General features: G+C 44.7%; 1 protein-coding gene across 3 annotated transcripts in view; it reads right to left on the reverse strand.

Moving 5' to 3' along the window:
* NDUFAF6 (NADH:ubiquinone oxidoreductase complex assembly factor 6) overlaps positions 1-16,170 on the reverse strand; it is a 97,608-nt gene that overhangs the window by 44,614 nt on the left and 36,824 nt on the right. The gene's annotated exons all lie outside the window — the stretch shown is intronic.

Genomic DNA, 16,170 nt, shown 5'->3' on the forward strand with positions numbered 1-16,170 from the left:
GTTCCCGCAGGAACAGGAAACCTAAACTTAGGAGGAGAGGCGGACCGCCCCCTTTTATTTCTCGGTAGGTTTCCTGCACCTGCGGGGCGGATCCCTCTCTCCAGTGGGGTGCTGTCGTGGCGAAAGGGAAAAATATTGGTTTGTCGCTACTTTCTGACACCCTTACCATTTTTTTTACTTTTCAAATCGATAGAGCTTTAAGAGGCAATGTTTGTTTTTTTTCATTCCAAACTGAAATTTTGTTTGGGGTCGGTCAATTTTTGTCTGATCTGGATTTCGACTTAAGTAGGTTTTCTGTAGCACCAGGAACTCACTGATCGCTGGGAGTCCAATTGCTGGGACTCTCAGTGATCTGGACATTTTGGCTCCAAAACCCCCAAGAGAAGTCAACTGCAGAGCCAGGTCTTGAATGTAGTGTTGGTGTTCCTGTCTAACCTGGGCTCCGTTCATCGGCCATGGGACTGCTAGAGAAAGCCAAGTACAGCGCTCCTCTATTTCCAGCAGTCCCATAGACAACACACAGAGGAGGACTATACGCACCTACCCTCCACATAAGACAAGCCACTGCATAGTCCTCTTGATTGGGACTCCCGATGAAATATCCCCTATTCTATGGATAGGGGATACATTACTATTTTAAGAAAGTGAGGGGTCTGGTTTGGTGTCTAATAATAAAGGAGTTCTGTGGTCTAATAATATTTAGAGGCTTCTGGCTTGTAGGACGTAATTTATTTAGGTATCTGATCTGGGGTCTGGTATTAATATAAATGATTTTGGAAAATGACTGTGACGCTAAAAGGAATCCGTCAGCAGGATTTCACCCTCCAAACTATTTATATGTGTATGGAGTTCTTTCAAAGAAAAGTGTAGCAAAACCTATAACTGTGAGGTTCATATCTCTCTTACTGCAAAGTCAGTGTTTAAAGTGCTATACAAATGAGGCTGAAAGACTACTCTAGATCTGAAGCCTCTGTCACTCCAGCTCTATTCCCCTCCCAGCACTTCCTTCTCCTTACTCATACAGCATAGAGGTGGTCATTCAAGCAGAAGAAGGTGATGCTGGGCGGGGAATAGAGCAGGAGTGACAGAGGATTTAGATATAGAAATAGTGTTTTAGCCTTATTTGCACATATCAGAAAAAAAGTCAAAATAAGCACAAAGAAATGCCAAGGCCGAGAGAGGCAGAAGCCTCGCCACCTAAGTACATGCATAAATGCAAAAAATTCATGAATTAGTGTGATACTCCCAAAATTATGAAAACACAGAGCACCATGGAGTACAATGAACACCAAGAGGTAGCATAAAAACCAAGTAATCATTTATTGAACAAAATTACATACATATAAAGTTAAGCAAATAATTTGAGCAGAGAAAAGAGGGACAAGCGTGGAAACCTGCTGGTACAGCAGGTGGACCAAATAGTAAAAATAGTCAAAGTGCTCGGGGGTGTATAGACACAAAGCCTCAATAACCTCAATATATATATACTAGATTGTGGCCCGATTCTAACGCATCAGGTATTCTAGAATATGCATGTCCCCGTAGTATATGGACAATGATGATTCCAGAATTCGCGGCACACTGTGCCCGTCGCTGATTGGTCGAGGCAACCTTTATGACATCATCGTCGCCATGGCAACCATTATGACATCATCGTCGCTGTGCCCGTTGCTGATTGGTCGAGGCCTGGCGGCCTCGACCAATCAGAGACGCGGGATTTCTACGTCGATGCTGTGCCGGTCTCTGATTGGTCGAGCACGCCAGGCCTCGACCAATCAGAGAGCCGGGATTTCCAGGACAGACAGACAGACAGACAGACGGAAAAACCCTTAGGCAATTATATATATAGATATGACTATCACAATAGAAGTGGGTACAAGTAAAAGGGGCTACTAATAAATATCATAGAGTCTGTCCCACAGGGCAAGCCCCCCGAAAGTCACAGGTACCCCTAAGGCTGCTTAGAACTCACCCATAAAAGCTGGATAAAGTGTAGGTCCTCCTGCTGAAACCCCTTGACGCGCGTTTCGCGTATATGCTTCTTCAAGAAGGGGAATGTACAGTGCAGTATCCCATAGGATTTAAATAGTGTTGCCTCAAAGTGCCGGTACATACGGCGCACACGTCCCGGAAGTCATACACCGGAAACTACCTCCCTTCACCGCGGCAGTCAGGGCAGTGTGCGCATGCGGGCAAAAAGTGCACCCAATGACATCAATGGGCATGCGCATCGCCGTATAAGATAGCCGCAGACAAAGATGGACGGCGCATGAATCCCAGTGCAGGTGCGCACCCCGGCGGCCATTTTAGTGAAGACCAGGGCGGCAGCCATTACCCCGTGGACTAAGAAGAAAGGGAAAAAGATGGATACAAGTCAGGACATAAAAATAAGAAGTGAAAATACATATATAATATAGTGAATGGGCGGAATAATCCAATTCATTGGACAGATAAAAACAAACTGTCAGAATACAAAGACATAAATGGTAAGGTGCATATAGTGCAAGAAGGTGCATATATCTAAAGTGACACAGAGCAAAAACGAACATGTATTGCACCACAATGCAACTGCGTAACAACGTATGCTAACATCAGCGCTAAATACATAACAGAGAATTTACAGTGGGGCAAAAACAGGGATTTTTGTGTTACTCACCGTAAAATCCTTTTCTCCGAGTCGTTCATTTGGGGGACACAGGACTGTGGGTGTATGCTACTGCCGCCAGGAGGCTGACACTAAGTAGGTATAAAAAAAAAAAAAGTTAGCTCCTCCTCCATAGTATACACCTTGCCACTGGCCCTGACAGCTCCAGTTTGGTGCACAAGCAGTAGGAGATAGAGAAAACAAAACAGCATTAGAGCAAAGACAACATGTCTAGAATAATACTATAGTCTGAACAACCCCATAGACAAATAAAATGAATAGGGAGGGAGCTGTGTCCCCCAATGAACGACTCGGAGAAAAGGATTTTACGGTGAGTAACACAAAAATCCCTGTTTCTCCATCGTCTCATTGGGGGACACAGGACTCTGGGATGTCCCAAAGCAGTCCCAGGGTGGGAAGAAGACTCACTGGAAGAAAACCCCTAGGCACTTACCGCCTATAGGTGTGATACCGCAGCCTGAAGAATTTTCCTTCCCAAACTTGCATCAGCAGAGGCCTGAGTGTGGATATTATAATGTTTAGAGAAAGGGTGCAGGCTGGACCAAGTGGCCGCTTTGCAAACCTGCTCTGCTGAAGCTTGGTGCCGAAGCGCCCAGGAAGCCCCTACCGCCCGAGTAGAGTGTGCCCTGATCCCAGCCGGGATGGCTGCACCCTTGATACGGTAGGCCTCCTGAATAGTGGTTCTTATCCATCTGGCTAAGGTCGATCTAGAGGCTGCGAGTCCCTTTTTATGACCCGCAGGAAGAACGAACAGAACATCCGTCTTTCGAAAAGAAGCGGTCCGAGAAACGTATCTTCTCAGAGCTCTCACCAAATCTAGAGTATGGAGAGCTTTTTCCGCCCGGTGTGTAGGCGCAGGACAAAAAGAAGGCAAGACAATGTCCTCATTAATGTGGAATGAGGAGACTACTTTTGGCAAAAAGGAAGGTGCTGGTCTCAGCACCACCTTATCCTGATGAAATTGTAGAAACGGCGCCTGACAGGACAAGGCCGCTAATTCCGATACCCGCCTAATGGATGTTATAGCTACCAGAAACAAAACCTTCCAAGAAAGGTACCTTAAAGGAATATCTTGGAGGGGCTCAAATGGAGGTTCCTGAAGAACACTAAAGACCGAATTAAGGTCCCAAGCTTCTATCGGAGCTTTGTAAGGAGGGACTATATGAGAGACTCCCTGCAAAAAAGTTTTTACTTGCAGATTGGTAGCGATCCTGCGCTGGAAAAGAACCGATAAGGCGGATATTTGCCTCCTAAGGGTACTTGGAGCGAGACCTGAGTCTAGACCAGATTGGAGAAAAGCTAGGACATTAGGAATGGAAAACCGAAGAGGAGGAAGACCCTTCTTCCTGCACCATGAGAGAAAGACTTTCCAGGTGTGGTGGTAAATGCGTGCTGAAGCTGTCTTTCGAGCATTAACCATAGTTGAGGCTACTTTCTGAGAAAAACCGGCCTGGGTCAGAATCCAAGATTCAACGGCCAAGCCGTCAAACGCAGGGCCTCTAAGTTCTGGTGGAATATCGGCCCCTGCGACAGAAGATCTGGCTGCATTGGTAGCTGCCAAGGAACCCCGACGATCAGCTGAACTAGGTCTGCGTACCATGACCTCCGAGGCCAATCTGGGGCGACTAGAATTGTCGGAACTCCCTCTAACTTGATCTTCCTGACGACCTTTGGAAGCAGCGCCAGAGGGGGAAACAGATATGGAAGACGAAATTGGTTCCAAGATAGGACTAGTGCGTCTACGGCAATTGCTCCTGGATCTCGAAACCGTGCAACGAACCTGGGTACTTTGGTATTCGACCCGGTGGCCATTAAATCCACGTCCGGGATTCCCCAGCGTAGACATATCTGCCGAAAAACATCGGGGTGAAGAGACCATTCCCCGGGCGCAAGACCCTGTCGGCTCAGAAAGTCCGCTGCCCAGTTCTCCTTGCCCGGGATGTAAACTGCCGAGATCACAGAGTGATTGTTCTCGGCCCAGCGGAGGACTTGTCCTACCTTGCGCATGGCTGATCTGCTGCGAGTGCCCCCCTGATGATTTACGTAGGCCACAGCCGTGGCATTGTCCGATTGGATCCGCACCGGGCGACCCGCAAGAAGATGGTGAAAGTGCTGCAAAGCCAGCCAAATTGCCCTTATTTCCAACAGATTGATTGGAAGGGTTGATTCCCTTGGGGACCAACGACCCTGAGCCGTGTGCTGGAGAAACACTGCTCCCCAACCGAGAAGGCTGGCGTCCGTAGTGACTACCAGCCAATGAACTGGAGGAAAGGCTTTCCCCTGAAGTAGGGAGGAACTCCTCATCCACCATATCAGGGATTGCCTGACCCCAGGAGCCAGACGACACCTGAGGTTGAGAGACAAAGGACTCCTGTCCCAGGCTGACAGAAGTGCCTGTTGGAGTGGACGAAGATGGAATTGGGTGAATGGAACCGCTTCTATAGCTGCTACCATCCTGCCCAAGACCTTCATGCAGAACCGGATTGAATGGAAACTTGGCTGCCGAAGAATTTTTACCTCCTGCCGGAGACAAAGCACCTTGTCCTGGGGTAAAATAGTTAGCCCCCGAGAGGTGTCGAAGATCATCCCTAAAAAAGAGATCTTCCGAGATGGTACTAGAGATGACTTCTTTAAATTGACCAGCCACCCTAGACGAGCTAGGGTGTCCAAAGAGATGTTGACGTTGTCCCTGCATGCCTGAAAAGTTGGTCCTTTGACTAAGAGATCGTCTAAGTAAGGCAGAATGACTATGCCTCGAGAGTGCAGGATTGACACCACTGTTGCCATCACCTTCGTGAAACACCCTGGGAGCAGTGGCGAGCCCGAAAGGTAATGCAGTGAAGTGTCGCTCGCCCATGGAAAACCGTAGAAATTTTTGATGAGGAGGAAATATAGGAACGTGCAGATAGGCGTCTTGAATATCTATGGAAGCCAGGAATTCTCCCCTTTCCATAGCCGCAATGACCGAGCGGAGAGATTCCATACGGAAGCGACGAGTGCTGATGAATTTGTTTAGACACTTTAGGTCCAGAATGGGTCTCACGGTCCCATTCTTTTTGGGAACCGTAAACAGATTTAAATAAAACCCCTTGAACCTTTCTTCCTTTGGAACAGGGACAATGACCCCGTTGGACTAAAGAGACTCGACTGCTCTGAATAAAGCTCTTAGACGGGTTTTTGAACTGGGAAGACTGGACGGAAAAAACCGGCCTGGAGGGAGACAGGAAAACTCTATTTTGTACCCTGAAACCACCAGGTCTCTTACCCATCTGTCGTGAACAACTGACAGCCAGGACGGATGGAACAGTAGTAGGCGACCGCCTACTCTGTTGGAAGCGACGAGAGGCTGCCTCCAGTCATTTAGCCGAAGATCGAGGATATCTAGATCCCCTAGATCTTGACGGTTGATACCGCATTCTTGCCAATGGATTGGCCCTATAGGAGACCTGGTGCTCCCGGTCTTGGACAGGCCGACTTGGGGGACCTGCGCTTGGTGCCGCAGACCACCGGGAGTTACGAAAGGATTTAAATCTTGCTTGAAATTGGCGACGAAAAGGTTGCTTAACCTTTTGTTGAGGAAGGAAATTACTTTTACCTCCCGTGGTATCAGATATAAGCTGATCCAATTTTTCGCCAAAAAGACGGACACCTTGATAAGGAAGGGATGTAAGGGACTTCTTTGAAGTAGAGTCCGCCCGCCAATTTCTTAGCCATAGGGCCCTTCTGATAGCAATAGCATTTGCCGCAGCCAATGCTGAACAATTTGCCGCATCCAAGGATGCATTAATCAGATAATTTCCTGCTAAAGATATCTGATTTGACATCTCTATCACCTCTACAGGAAACCCCTTATCCTGAAGAGCCTTAGTTACAGACTCTGACCAAGCTATCATAGCTTTGGCAACCCATGTAGCCGCAAAAGACGGTGCGAGGGCTGACCCTGAAGCCTCAAACAGAGACCGAGCTAGACTCTCTAGGAGCCGATCAGTCGGATCCTTAATAGACGACCCATTAGGAAGAGACAGCAACGTACTAGAGGCCAAACGGGATACGGGAGGATCCACTGAAGGGGATTCTGCCCACTTTTTACAAAGCTCTGGAGCGAACGGATACCTTGCACCTAGGGCCTTCTGGCCTAAGAAACGTTTATCCGGTCGCTCCATGTGACGTTGGACTAAATCCTCAAACTCAGGATGAGTAGAAAACACCTTATGAGGTTGCTTGAATTTCTTAAAGGACACCTTATGACCAGAAGGTAAGGTGGCCACATCCTCTACTCCCAAAGTCTGGTTAACGGCCTCAATGAGACTGTCAACAGATTCCTGATAACCAGGAGCTTCTAAATCAAAAGACCCCTCTGAGTCATAGTCCGAACCGTGCTCACTCAATTCCGCAGGAGAGGGAGATCGAGAGACGGGATTCAAAGATGCTGATGCACCTGACGGACCGGGAGACGCTGTGTGGGATCGTTTCCCCTGTGTCTGCCTAGAGGGAGTACGGCCCCTGCAGGCCGGAGGATCCTGAAAATCGGAGGATCTTTCCAAAACAGGCGGATGAATGTCCCTGACAGGGGCTTGAAGGGACTCAACCGCCTTTGTTAGAGACGCCATAGACTGCGTTAATGATATGACCCACTCAGGGGGAGACACTGCCGACCCAGGTACAGGCACACCCGGCAGCATAGCCGGCGGGGAAGCAGACAGGGTAGCAGACGGGGGCTCCTGCACGCGCTCGGAATCACAAGCCTCACAGAAATGGTTACTTTGCGCATGCGGAAAAGTAGACTGACAGGTAATGCATGAGGTATACAGAACTGAGTGAGTCTTAGTCTTTCTAGACATGACTCTATTGCTGCTGCTGCTGCTTCTATGCTCCGTATCTCCTTATGAGCTACTAGGTCTAGAACAAATACTGCTGTCAGGCTGAGGGAAGTAGCACTTACCCCAGTCCTGTGTCCGCGTATGCTCTCAAACACTGAACCATGTCTCCTGTGCAAACCACACATATAAACTAATTCACAGGGCGGATGCCTGAAAAAAGTGGGAGGAGTTACCGCACATGGACCCGGTTTAGGCCGAAGCAGGGATCTAGATTTTACTCTTTCCCCTGCTCTCCCGGGAAAGCTGGGTGCTCGAAACAGGAAGTAAACCGTCGCCATGGAGGCGGGACTTCCCCCAGACTACAAGACCCATAATGCCACAGGCTGTACAGAGAAAACAGGAAGCCGCCGAAAAAGGTGCGGGACTTCTGCCCATGCTCAGACTACAAGTTCCATAATGCCTCAGCGAACAGGAAACCGCCTAAAAAAGGGGCGGGACTTCCGCCCATGCCTCTGCTGAAGTTTGCTTGTGGGGAAAAAACGCTGGAAACCAGCACAGCGCCGGATATAGTCGCCAGCAGAACGCGCGATGAAGCAGGAGCCCCCCCCTGTGCAGCCTTCTGACAGCGCATAAGGTTAGACATAAAAAAATCCACATATATATATATATACAGGTCCTTCTCAAAAAATTAGCATATAGTGTTAAATTTCATTATTTACCATAATGTAATGATTACAATTAAACTTTCATATATTATAGATTCATTATCCACCAACTGAAATTTGTCACGCCTTTTATTGTTTTAATACTGATGATTTTGGCATACAACTCCTGATAACCCAAAAAACCTGTCTCAATAAATTAGCATATCAAGAAAAGGTTCTCTAAACGACCTATTACCCTAATCTTCTGAATCAACTAATTAACTCTAAACACATGCAAAAGATACCTGAGGCTTTTATAAACTCCCTGCCTGGTTCATTACTCAAAACCCCCATCATGGGTAAGACTAGCGACCTGACAGATGTCAAGAAGGCCATCATTGACACCCTCAAGCAAGAGGGTAAGACCCAGAAAGAAATTTCTCAACAAATAGGCTGTTCCCAGAGTGCTGTATCAAGGCACCTCAATGGTAAGTCTGTTGGAAGGAAACAATGTGGCAGAAAACGCTGTACAACGAGAAGAGGAGACCGAACCCTGAGGAAGATTGTGGAGAAGGACTGATTCCAGACCTTGGGGAACCTGAGGAAGCAGTGGACTGAGTCTGGTGTGGAAACATCCAGAGCCACCGTGCACAGGCGTGTGCAGGAAATGGGCTACAGGTGCCGAAATGGGCTACAGAGAAGCAGCACTGGACTGTTGCTAAGTGGTCCCAAGTACTTTTTTCTGATGAAAGCAAATTTTGCATGTCATTTGGAAATCAAGGTGCCAGAGTCTGGAGGAAGACTGGGGAGAAGGAAATGCCAAAATGCCTGAAGTCCAGTGTCAAGTACCCACAGTCAGTGATGGTGTGGGGTGCCATGTCAGCTGCTGGTGTTGGTCCACTGTGTTTCATCAAGGGCAGGGTCAATGCAGCTAGCTATCAGGAGATTTTGGAGCACTTCATGCTTCCATCGGCTGAAATGCTTTATGGAGATGAAGATTTCATTTTTCAGCACGACCTGGCACCTGCTCACAGTGCCAAAACCACTGGTAAATGGTTTACTGACCATGGTATTACTGTGCTCAATTGGCCTGCCAACTCTCCTGACCTGAACCCCATAGAGAATCTGTGGGATATTGTGAAGAGAAAGTTGAGAGACGCAAGACCCAACACTCTGGATGAGCTTAAGGCCGCTATTGAAGCATCCTGGGCCTCCATAACATCTCAGCAGTGTCACAGGCTGATTGCCTCCATGCCACGCCGCATTGAAGCAGTCATTTCTGCCAAAGGATTCCCGACCAAGTATTGAGTGCATAACTGAACATTATTATTTGATGGTTTTTTTGTTTGTTATTAAAAAACACTTTTATTTGATTGGATGGGTGAAATATGCTAATTTATTGAGACAGGTTTTTTGGGTTATCAGGAGTTGTATGCCAAAATCATCAGTATTAAAACAATAAAAGACGTGACAAATTTCAGTTGGTGGATAATGAATCTATAATATATGAAAGTTTAATTGTAATCATTACATTATGGTAAATAATGAAATTTAACACTATATGCTAATTTTTTGAGAAGGACCTGTATATATATATATATATATATATATATATACACATATATAAACATTAAAAGACGGTGCAGGCACCCTAACTCCTTACACCCTTCAGAAGGTGAGGAGAGGGACCGTCTGCCTCCTTTAAACACCGTAGTTGTGCATTGGTGATGAAGTGGAGGCTGCACGGACAAGGAATGAATGCCTGTACAACCTAGGGTTCCGTTACCTCAGGGTGGTCAGGTTCTTAGTCCGGCAAAAAAATCCCACGTCGCGGGAGAGGATACGTGGAGGCGACACTCCACGTGCTCGCCCGTTGTTGGTTTGGGGAGATCGGACCCCTTCAAAAGGGTCCGTCGCCCCTGTCTTATCTTCAGAGAAAAAAGCATCTGGGAAAACCCAGAGATGTGCCTCCTACGGACACTAAGCATAGACTGGAGCTGTCAGGGCCAGTGGCAAGGTGTATACTATGGAGGAGGAGCTAACTTTTTTTTTTTATACCTACTTAGTGTCAGCCTCCTGGCGGCAGTAGCATACACCCACAGTCCTGTGTCCCCCAATGAGACGATGGAGAAAAGTTATGTAGTCAGTCAGCAATAGTACAGAAAACGTTTGACCTCTGTCATTGCCAACAAAGGATATATTACAAAGTATTGAGATGAAATTTTGTTTCTGACCATATACTTATTTTCCACCATAATATGCAAATAAAATGTTAAAAAAACAGACAATGTGATTTTCTGGATTTTTTTTTCTCAGTTTGTCTCCCATAGTTGAGGTCTACCTATGATGTAAATTACAGACGCCTCTCATCTTTTTAAGTGGTGGAACTTGCACTATTGCTGACTGACTAAATACTTTTTTGCCCCACTGTATATATCAAAGGAGTCCATTTTTAACATCCCAGCATCTTCAAATCGCAGTCTTCATAATATATATCATCTAACAAGGAAAAGGACGATGACGTCTTCCGAAGGGCGTATGTCAGTCCATGAGGCAAATAGCAACATAGAAACACTAAAAACTGAGAAACGACACAAACATTAGAACAAGTACTAAAAATAGGGTTGAGAAACTCAAACAAAAAACCAAACGGCACTTTGAGGCAACACTATTTAAACCCTATGGGATACTGCACTGTACATTCCCCTTCTTGAAGAAGTGGTTTCAGCAGGAGGACTTACACTTTATCCAGCTATTATGGGTGAGTTCTAAGCAGCCTTAGGGGTACCTATGACTTTCGGGGGGCTTGCCCTGTGGGACAGACTCTATATTTATTAGTAGCCCCTTTTTACTTGTACCCACTACTATTGTGATAGTCATATATACAGTGGGGCAAAAAAGTATTTAGTCAGTCAGCAATAGTGCAAGTTCCGCCACTTAAAAAGATGAGAGGCGTCTGTAATTTACATCATAGGTAGACCTCAACTATGGGAGACAAACTGAGAAAAAAAATTCCAGAAAATCACATTGTCTGTTTTTTTAACATTTTATTTGCATATTATGGTGGAAAATAAGTATTTGGTCAGAAACAAAATTTCATCTCAATGCTTTGTAATATATCCTTTGTTGGCAATGACAGAGGTCAAACGTTTTCTGTAAGTCTTCACAAGGTTGCCACACACTGTTGTTGGTATGTTGGCCCATTCCTCCATGCAGATCTCCTCTAGAGCAGTGATGTTTTTGGCTTTTCGCTTGGCAACACGGACTTTCAACTCCCTCCAAAGGTTTTCTATAGGGTTGAGATCTGGAGACTGGCTAGGCCAATCCAGGACCTTGAAATGCTTCTTACGAAGCCACTCCTTCGTTGCCCTGGCGGTGTGCTTTGGATCATTGTCATGTTGAAAGACCCAGCCACGTTTCATCTTCAATGCCCTTGCTGATGGAAGGAGGTTTGCACTCAAAATCTCACGATACATGGCCCCATTCATTCTTTCATGTACCCGGATCAGTCGTCCTGGCCCCTTTGCAGAGAAACAGCCCCAAAGCATGATGTTTCCACCACCATGCTTTACTGTAGGTATGGTGTTTGATGGATGCAACTCAGTATTCTTTTTCCTCCAAACACGACAAGTTGTGTTTCTACCAAACAGTTCCAGTTTGGTTTCATCAGACCATAGGACATTCTCCCAAAACTCCTCTGGATCATCCAAATGCTCTCTAGCAAACTTCAGACGGGCCCGGACATGTACTGGCTTAAGCAGTGGGACACGTCTGGCACTGCAGGATCTGAGTCCATGGTGGCGTAATGTGTTACTTATGGTAGGCCTTGTTACATTGGTCCCAGCTCTCTGCAGTTCATTCACTAGGTCCCCCCGCGTGGTTCTGGGATTTTTGCTCACCGTTCTTTCGATCATTCTGACCCCACGGGGTGGGATTTTGCGTGGAGCCCCAGATCGAGGGAGATTATCAGTGGTCTTGTATGTCTTCCATTTTCTAATTATTGCTCCCACTGTTGATTTCTTCACTCCAAGCTGGTTGGCTATTGCAGATTCAGTCTTCCCAGCCTGGTGCAGGGCTACAATTTTGTTTCTGGTGTCCTTTGACAGCTCTTTGGTCTTCACCTTAGTGGAGTTTGGAGTCAGACTGTTTGAGGGTGTGCACAGGTGTCTTTTTATACTGATAACAAGTTTAAACAGGTGCCATTACTACAGGTAATGAGTGGAGGAAAGAGGAGACTCTTAAAGAAGAAGTTACAGGTCTGTGAGAGCCAGAAATCTTGATTGTTTGTTTCTGACCAAATACTTATTTTCCACCATAATATGCAAATAAAATGTTAAAAAAACAGACAATGTGATTTTCTGGATTTTTTTTTCTCAGTTTGTCTCCCATAGTTGAGGTCTACCTATGATGTAAATTACAGACGCCTCTCATCTTTTTAAGTGGTGGAACTTGCACTATTGCTGACTGACTAAATACTTTTTTGCCCCACTGTATATATGGTATAAAGAAGAAAAGAGCCGGCACTGCTTGCCGCTCTCCTTGTTTAGCACCACCGGCCGTGAAGATGTTTTAACTGCACTTCAACAAAGGTACCTGTTCCGGACGATCGGTGAGTACCGGCTCTTTTCTTCTTTATACCGCATTGACTGTCTACTGCTTCTGCCTAGGCACCCGTGATCAGAAGTCTGAACCTCCATTGCAGGTGAGCGGTTCACACTGTGTTTGAGAGCGGTGGTGCCGTCCAGCTGTCTCTACATATTGTGTATATATATATACATATATATATATATATATATATATATATATATATATATATATATATATATATATATATATATATATATATATATTGAGGCTTTGTGTCTATACACCCCCTAGCACTTTGACTACCGTACTTTTACTATTTGGTCCACCTGCTGTACCAACAGGTTTCCACACTTGTCCCTCTTTTCTCTGCTTAAATTATTTGGCTAAACTTTATATGTATGTAATTTTGCTCAATAAATGATTACTTGGTTTTGATGCTACCTCTTGGTGTTCATTGTACTCCATGGTGCTCTGTGTTTTCATTTGCACATCTATTCGAACAATGACGAAATGAGGAAAGGTCCAACCATGAAAAGGTATTGCTGGACTCGTCTTTATAAGAGCTACATGTGCACAAAAACAGTTAAAAGGGTGAAATCCCCCACTTAATAGTTGTCTGCAAAAAGATAATACACATTTTTTTCTTATACTGCATCCATACACACTTCAGTTTTAAAAATAGACCCGATCGGCGAGACTCAAAACATGTTCCATTTTCATCCATTTTGCAGATCAGACTCAACTAATAAAGCCTATCGGGATCTATGCAATATGGATGAAACACACGAGAGACTCTGTAATTCAGAATTTCAGCCATTGGAAACTGATCCATTGTTAAGAGTTGAGCTTAGGCAGTCTTCTTGCTTCAGGGAAAAAAAAAAATCATGGTGAGACTTCAAATGATACAGGTATCAATAACAGGTAATGCCGGGGCTTCATCTACAGACTAATATACACTACAGGAGAGCTTCTGGTCTAACATTTATTGATTGGTATGAAACGCCTTCATCTTTTTCTTAAAGACGGTTGGAGGCATTTGCATTTTGTAGTAGAGCAGGATGCAAATTCCTGGATGGCAGGTATGTGTCACTGAGGTGCCTGGCCTCCATGATGTAAGTCCCGGAAGAGAGTGCTCTGGCAACAATAAGTTCCTGAGAGAATTTTTAGTGGACCAGATTTTGGGTCCGGGGTTTAGGAGCGACCAAAAGAGCTTGGGTGGAAAAGGTTGATCACATACATTCAAGTCCAGGGCTTGCAGGTCCTATAAAAGGCAGCTGGCTTGGCTCAGGTGGGTGTGACGTGTTGAAGCTGGAGAGTAACCAGTAATGTTGAGAACACTGATCCTAGAGTAAGACTTGTATTGCTGTTTGAGTGAGACTTTAGTTTAATAAACCTGACACTGTTTGGACACAAACCTGTGTCTGTGTGAACTATAGTGCCTACCTGAGAGCAGGAATCCCTACAATTTTCATGTTCTCCATCAGGTTGGTCATAGGACAATGTATTGTATAACACTTACTAAAGCTGCTGAAGAACATTTTCTAAGGAAGAGGGGATTCCTACAAAAGTGAAGCAAAGTCGGTGTCTGTGTACTATTATTGAGCACTGTATAATCATCAGGTTGTGACTTTTATATATTTTTTTTTTACAGACATGTCAATGATTATTTCATTGGTAACTACACAGGAGGCAAATCTCACCACACCGGCCACTTGTATGTCTTAATACAACGACGGACTGGACAACCTGGATGCAGCAGACTATTGATTTCATGTGAATGGCTTTTATTTCATCTTATGGTTCAGCCATTTTTCCATCAATAACACTATCATTTAGTTCACGTTATTTGTGAAACTAATTTGTAGAAAGATAAATCAACAGGATTGTTTTTTCGGGTGAAATGCTCATGTTGGTATTCATTCCAGGTTCAATGGAAGAAGAGCATTTAGCCGTCTAAACACATTAGATAGCTGTCGGCCAAACTATCGTCTGGCTCACAGTCCTCTCTCCCGACTCCCTCATACATAGGAACTCTAGACTCGGCCAAGCGCTCGTGTTCCTTACAAGTCGTTGCCAGACTCATCTGACAGTGGCTTATCCCCAAGAAGAACAAATAGAACTAAAAAAATTATAAATTGCCTTAAAAGACTGCTTAATTAATTAATGCACGTGAAGATGTCAAAATAAAGTAGAAGTGCATATATCCTCTGAATATTAAAGATGTGCAATATCTCATGAAGTGACGATAGTAAGCATCAGAAAGGAGGATGAAGATAAAAAAAAACCTTACTTTATAGTTTTGCTGACCCATGTATGTGAGCACCAACGTACGTTTCACCCTGCTTCCTCAGGGGGCATGTATGAAAGGTAAGAAGTAGGAGCCGGGAGTGAGGGGTTTTAAGAATTCAAACTCATCCCACCTTCCCCATAGAGGAGAATACCCCCATCAAAAATGGGAGGAAGCAGCAACAAATTGTTCAATGTCATTTATACAAATAATTATTGACAATTGTATGTCTCATACTACTATGGATTCTGAAATTGAGTATATGCAAATGTCTATGGACCAGGAATTGAATATCTGTAAATTTTATCAAGATTTAGATAAGGACATTGAAAATTGGGAAAAGGAAATTAGCACAACAAAGGTTAAAAAATTCCAATGGGATTTAACAACTATGAAACCAACAGAGTCTACAAGAGGCAATTCCCAAAAACGGTCATGAAGAGACCAATTCATAGAAATGCCTTTTTCTCCTCAGCCACATCCATCAGTGATACTGATAGTGAAAACTGAGCTTCATTCTCTGAAACTGAATCGGAAGACAGGAGTATGATGAAAACTCGCTCTGACGGTAAAAGAAATAAAATTTACGCTTTTCAACAGAGAGCCCCCAGGAGCGATAATCCTAAGGTAATCAATCTCTCTAACCGTCAGCTAACACCTATACAGATGACAGTTTTGGAAAAAGGATTGTCCTTTTCTCCCTCCTCTTCGTTAGATGTTTTCACCACTATCAAGGACATCCACATTTTTGCTCGCAAAGATATTCTTAACCTTTTTTTTTTTTCATCAACCCAAAACAGGGGGACCTTTTTACACAAAAGAGGAGCAGGAGGCATTAGCCATACTTGAATCCCTTGCGGAGGAGGAAACCACCCCACAAGTGACTAATTTCCCCATGCATTTTTTGTCCTAAGTCTAAAAAGTTTCCTTCATTAAATACTTGTCATGTGGTGGACATATTTGAATTTATATTTGTAAAAGTAGTGTCCAACGATGTGGAGCGCCTACAAAAACAGAGATTTTCGTCATGAAACTTGAATAGACATGAAAAAGCATCACTAAGAGAACACCAGTCCAGGACTGATGTAACTTTTAATGCAGCAAATAAGGGGGAATCTCATTATCTGGCCTAACATTCTATGAAAAAGAGGTAGAAAAATTACTGAA

Source organism: Ranitomeya imitator, chromosome 6 (genome assembly GCF_032444005.1).
Source record: "Ranitomeya imitator isolate aRanImi1 chromosome 6, aRanImi1.pri, whole genome shotgun sequence".
Taxonomy (NCBI): Eukaryota; Metazoa; Chordata; class Amphibia; order Anura; family Dendrobatidae; genus Ranitomeya; species Ranitomeya imitator.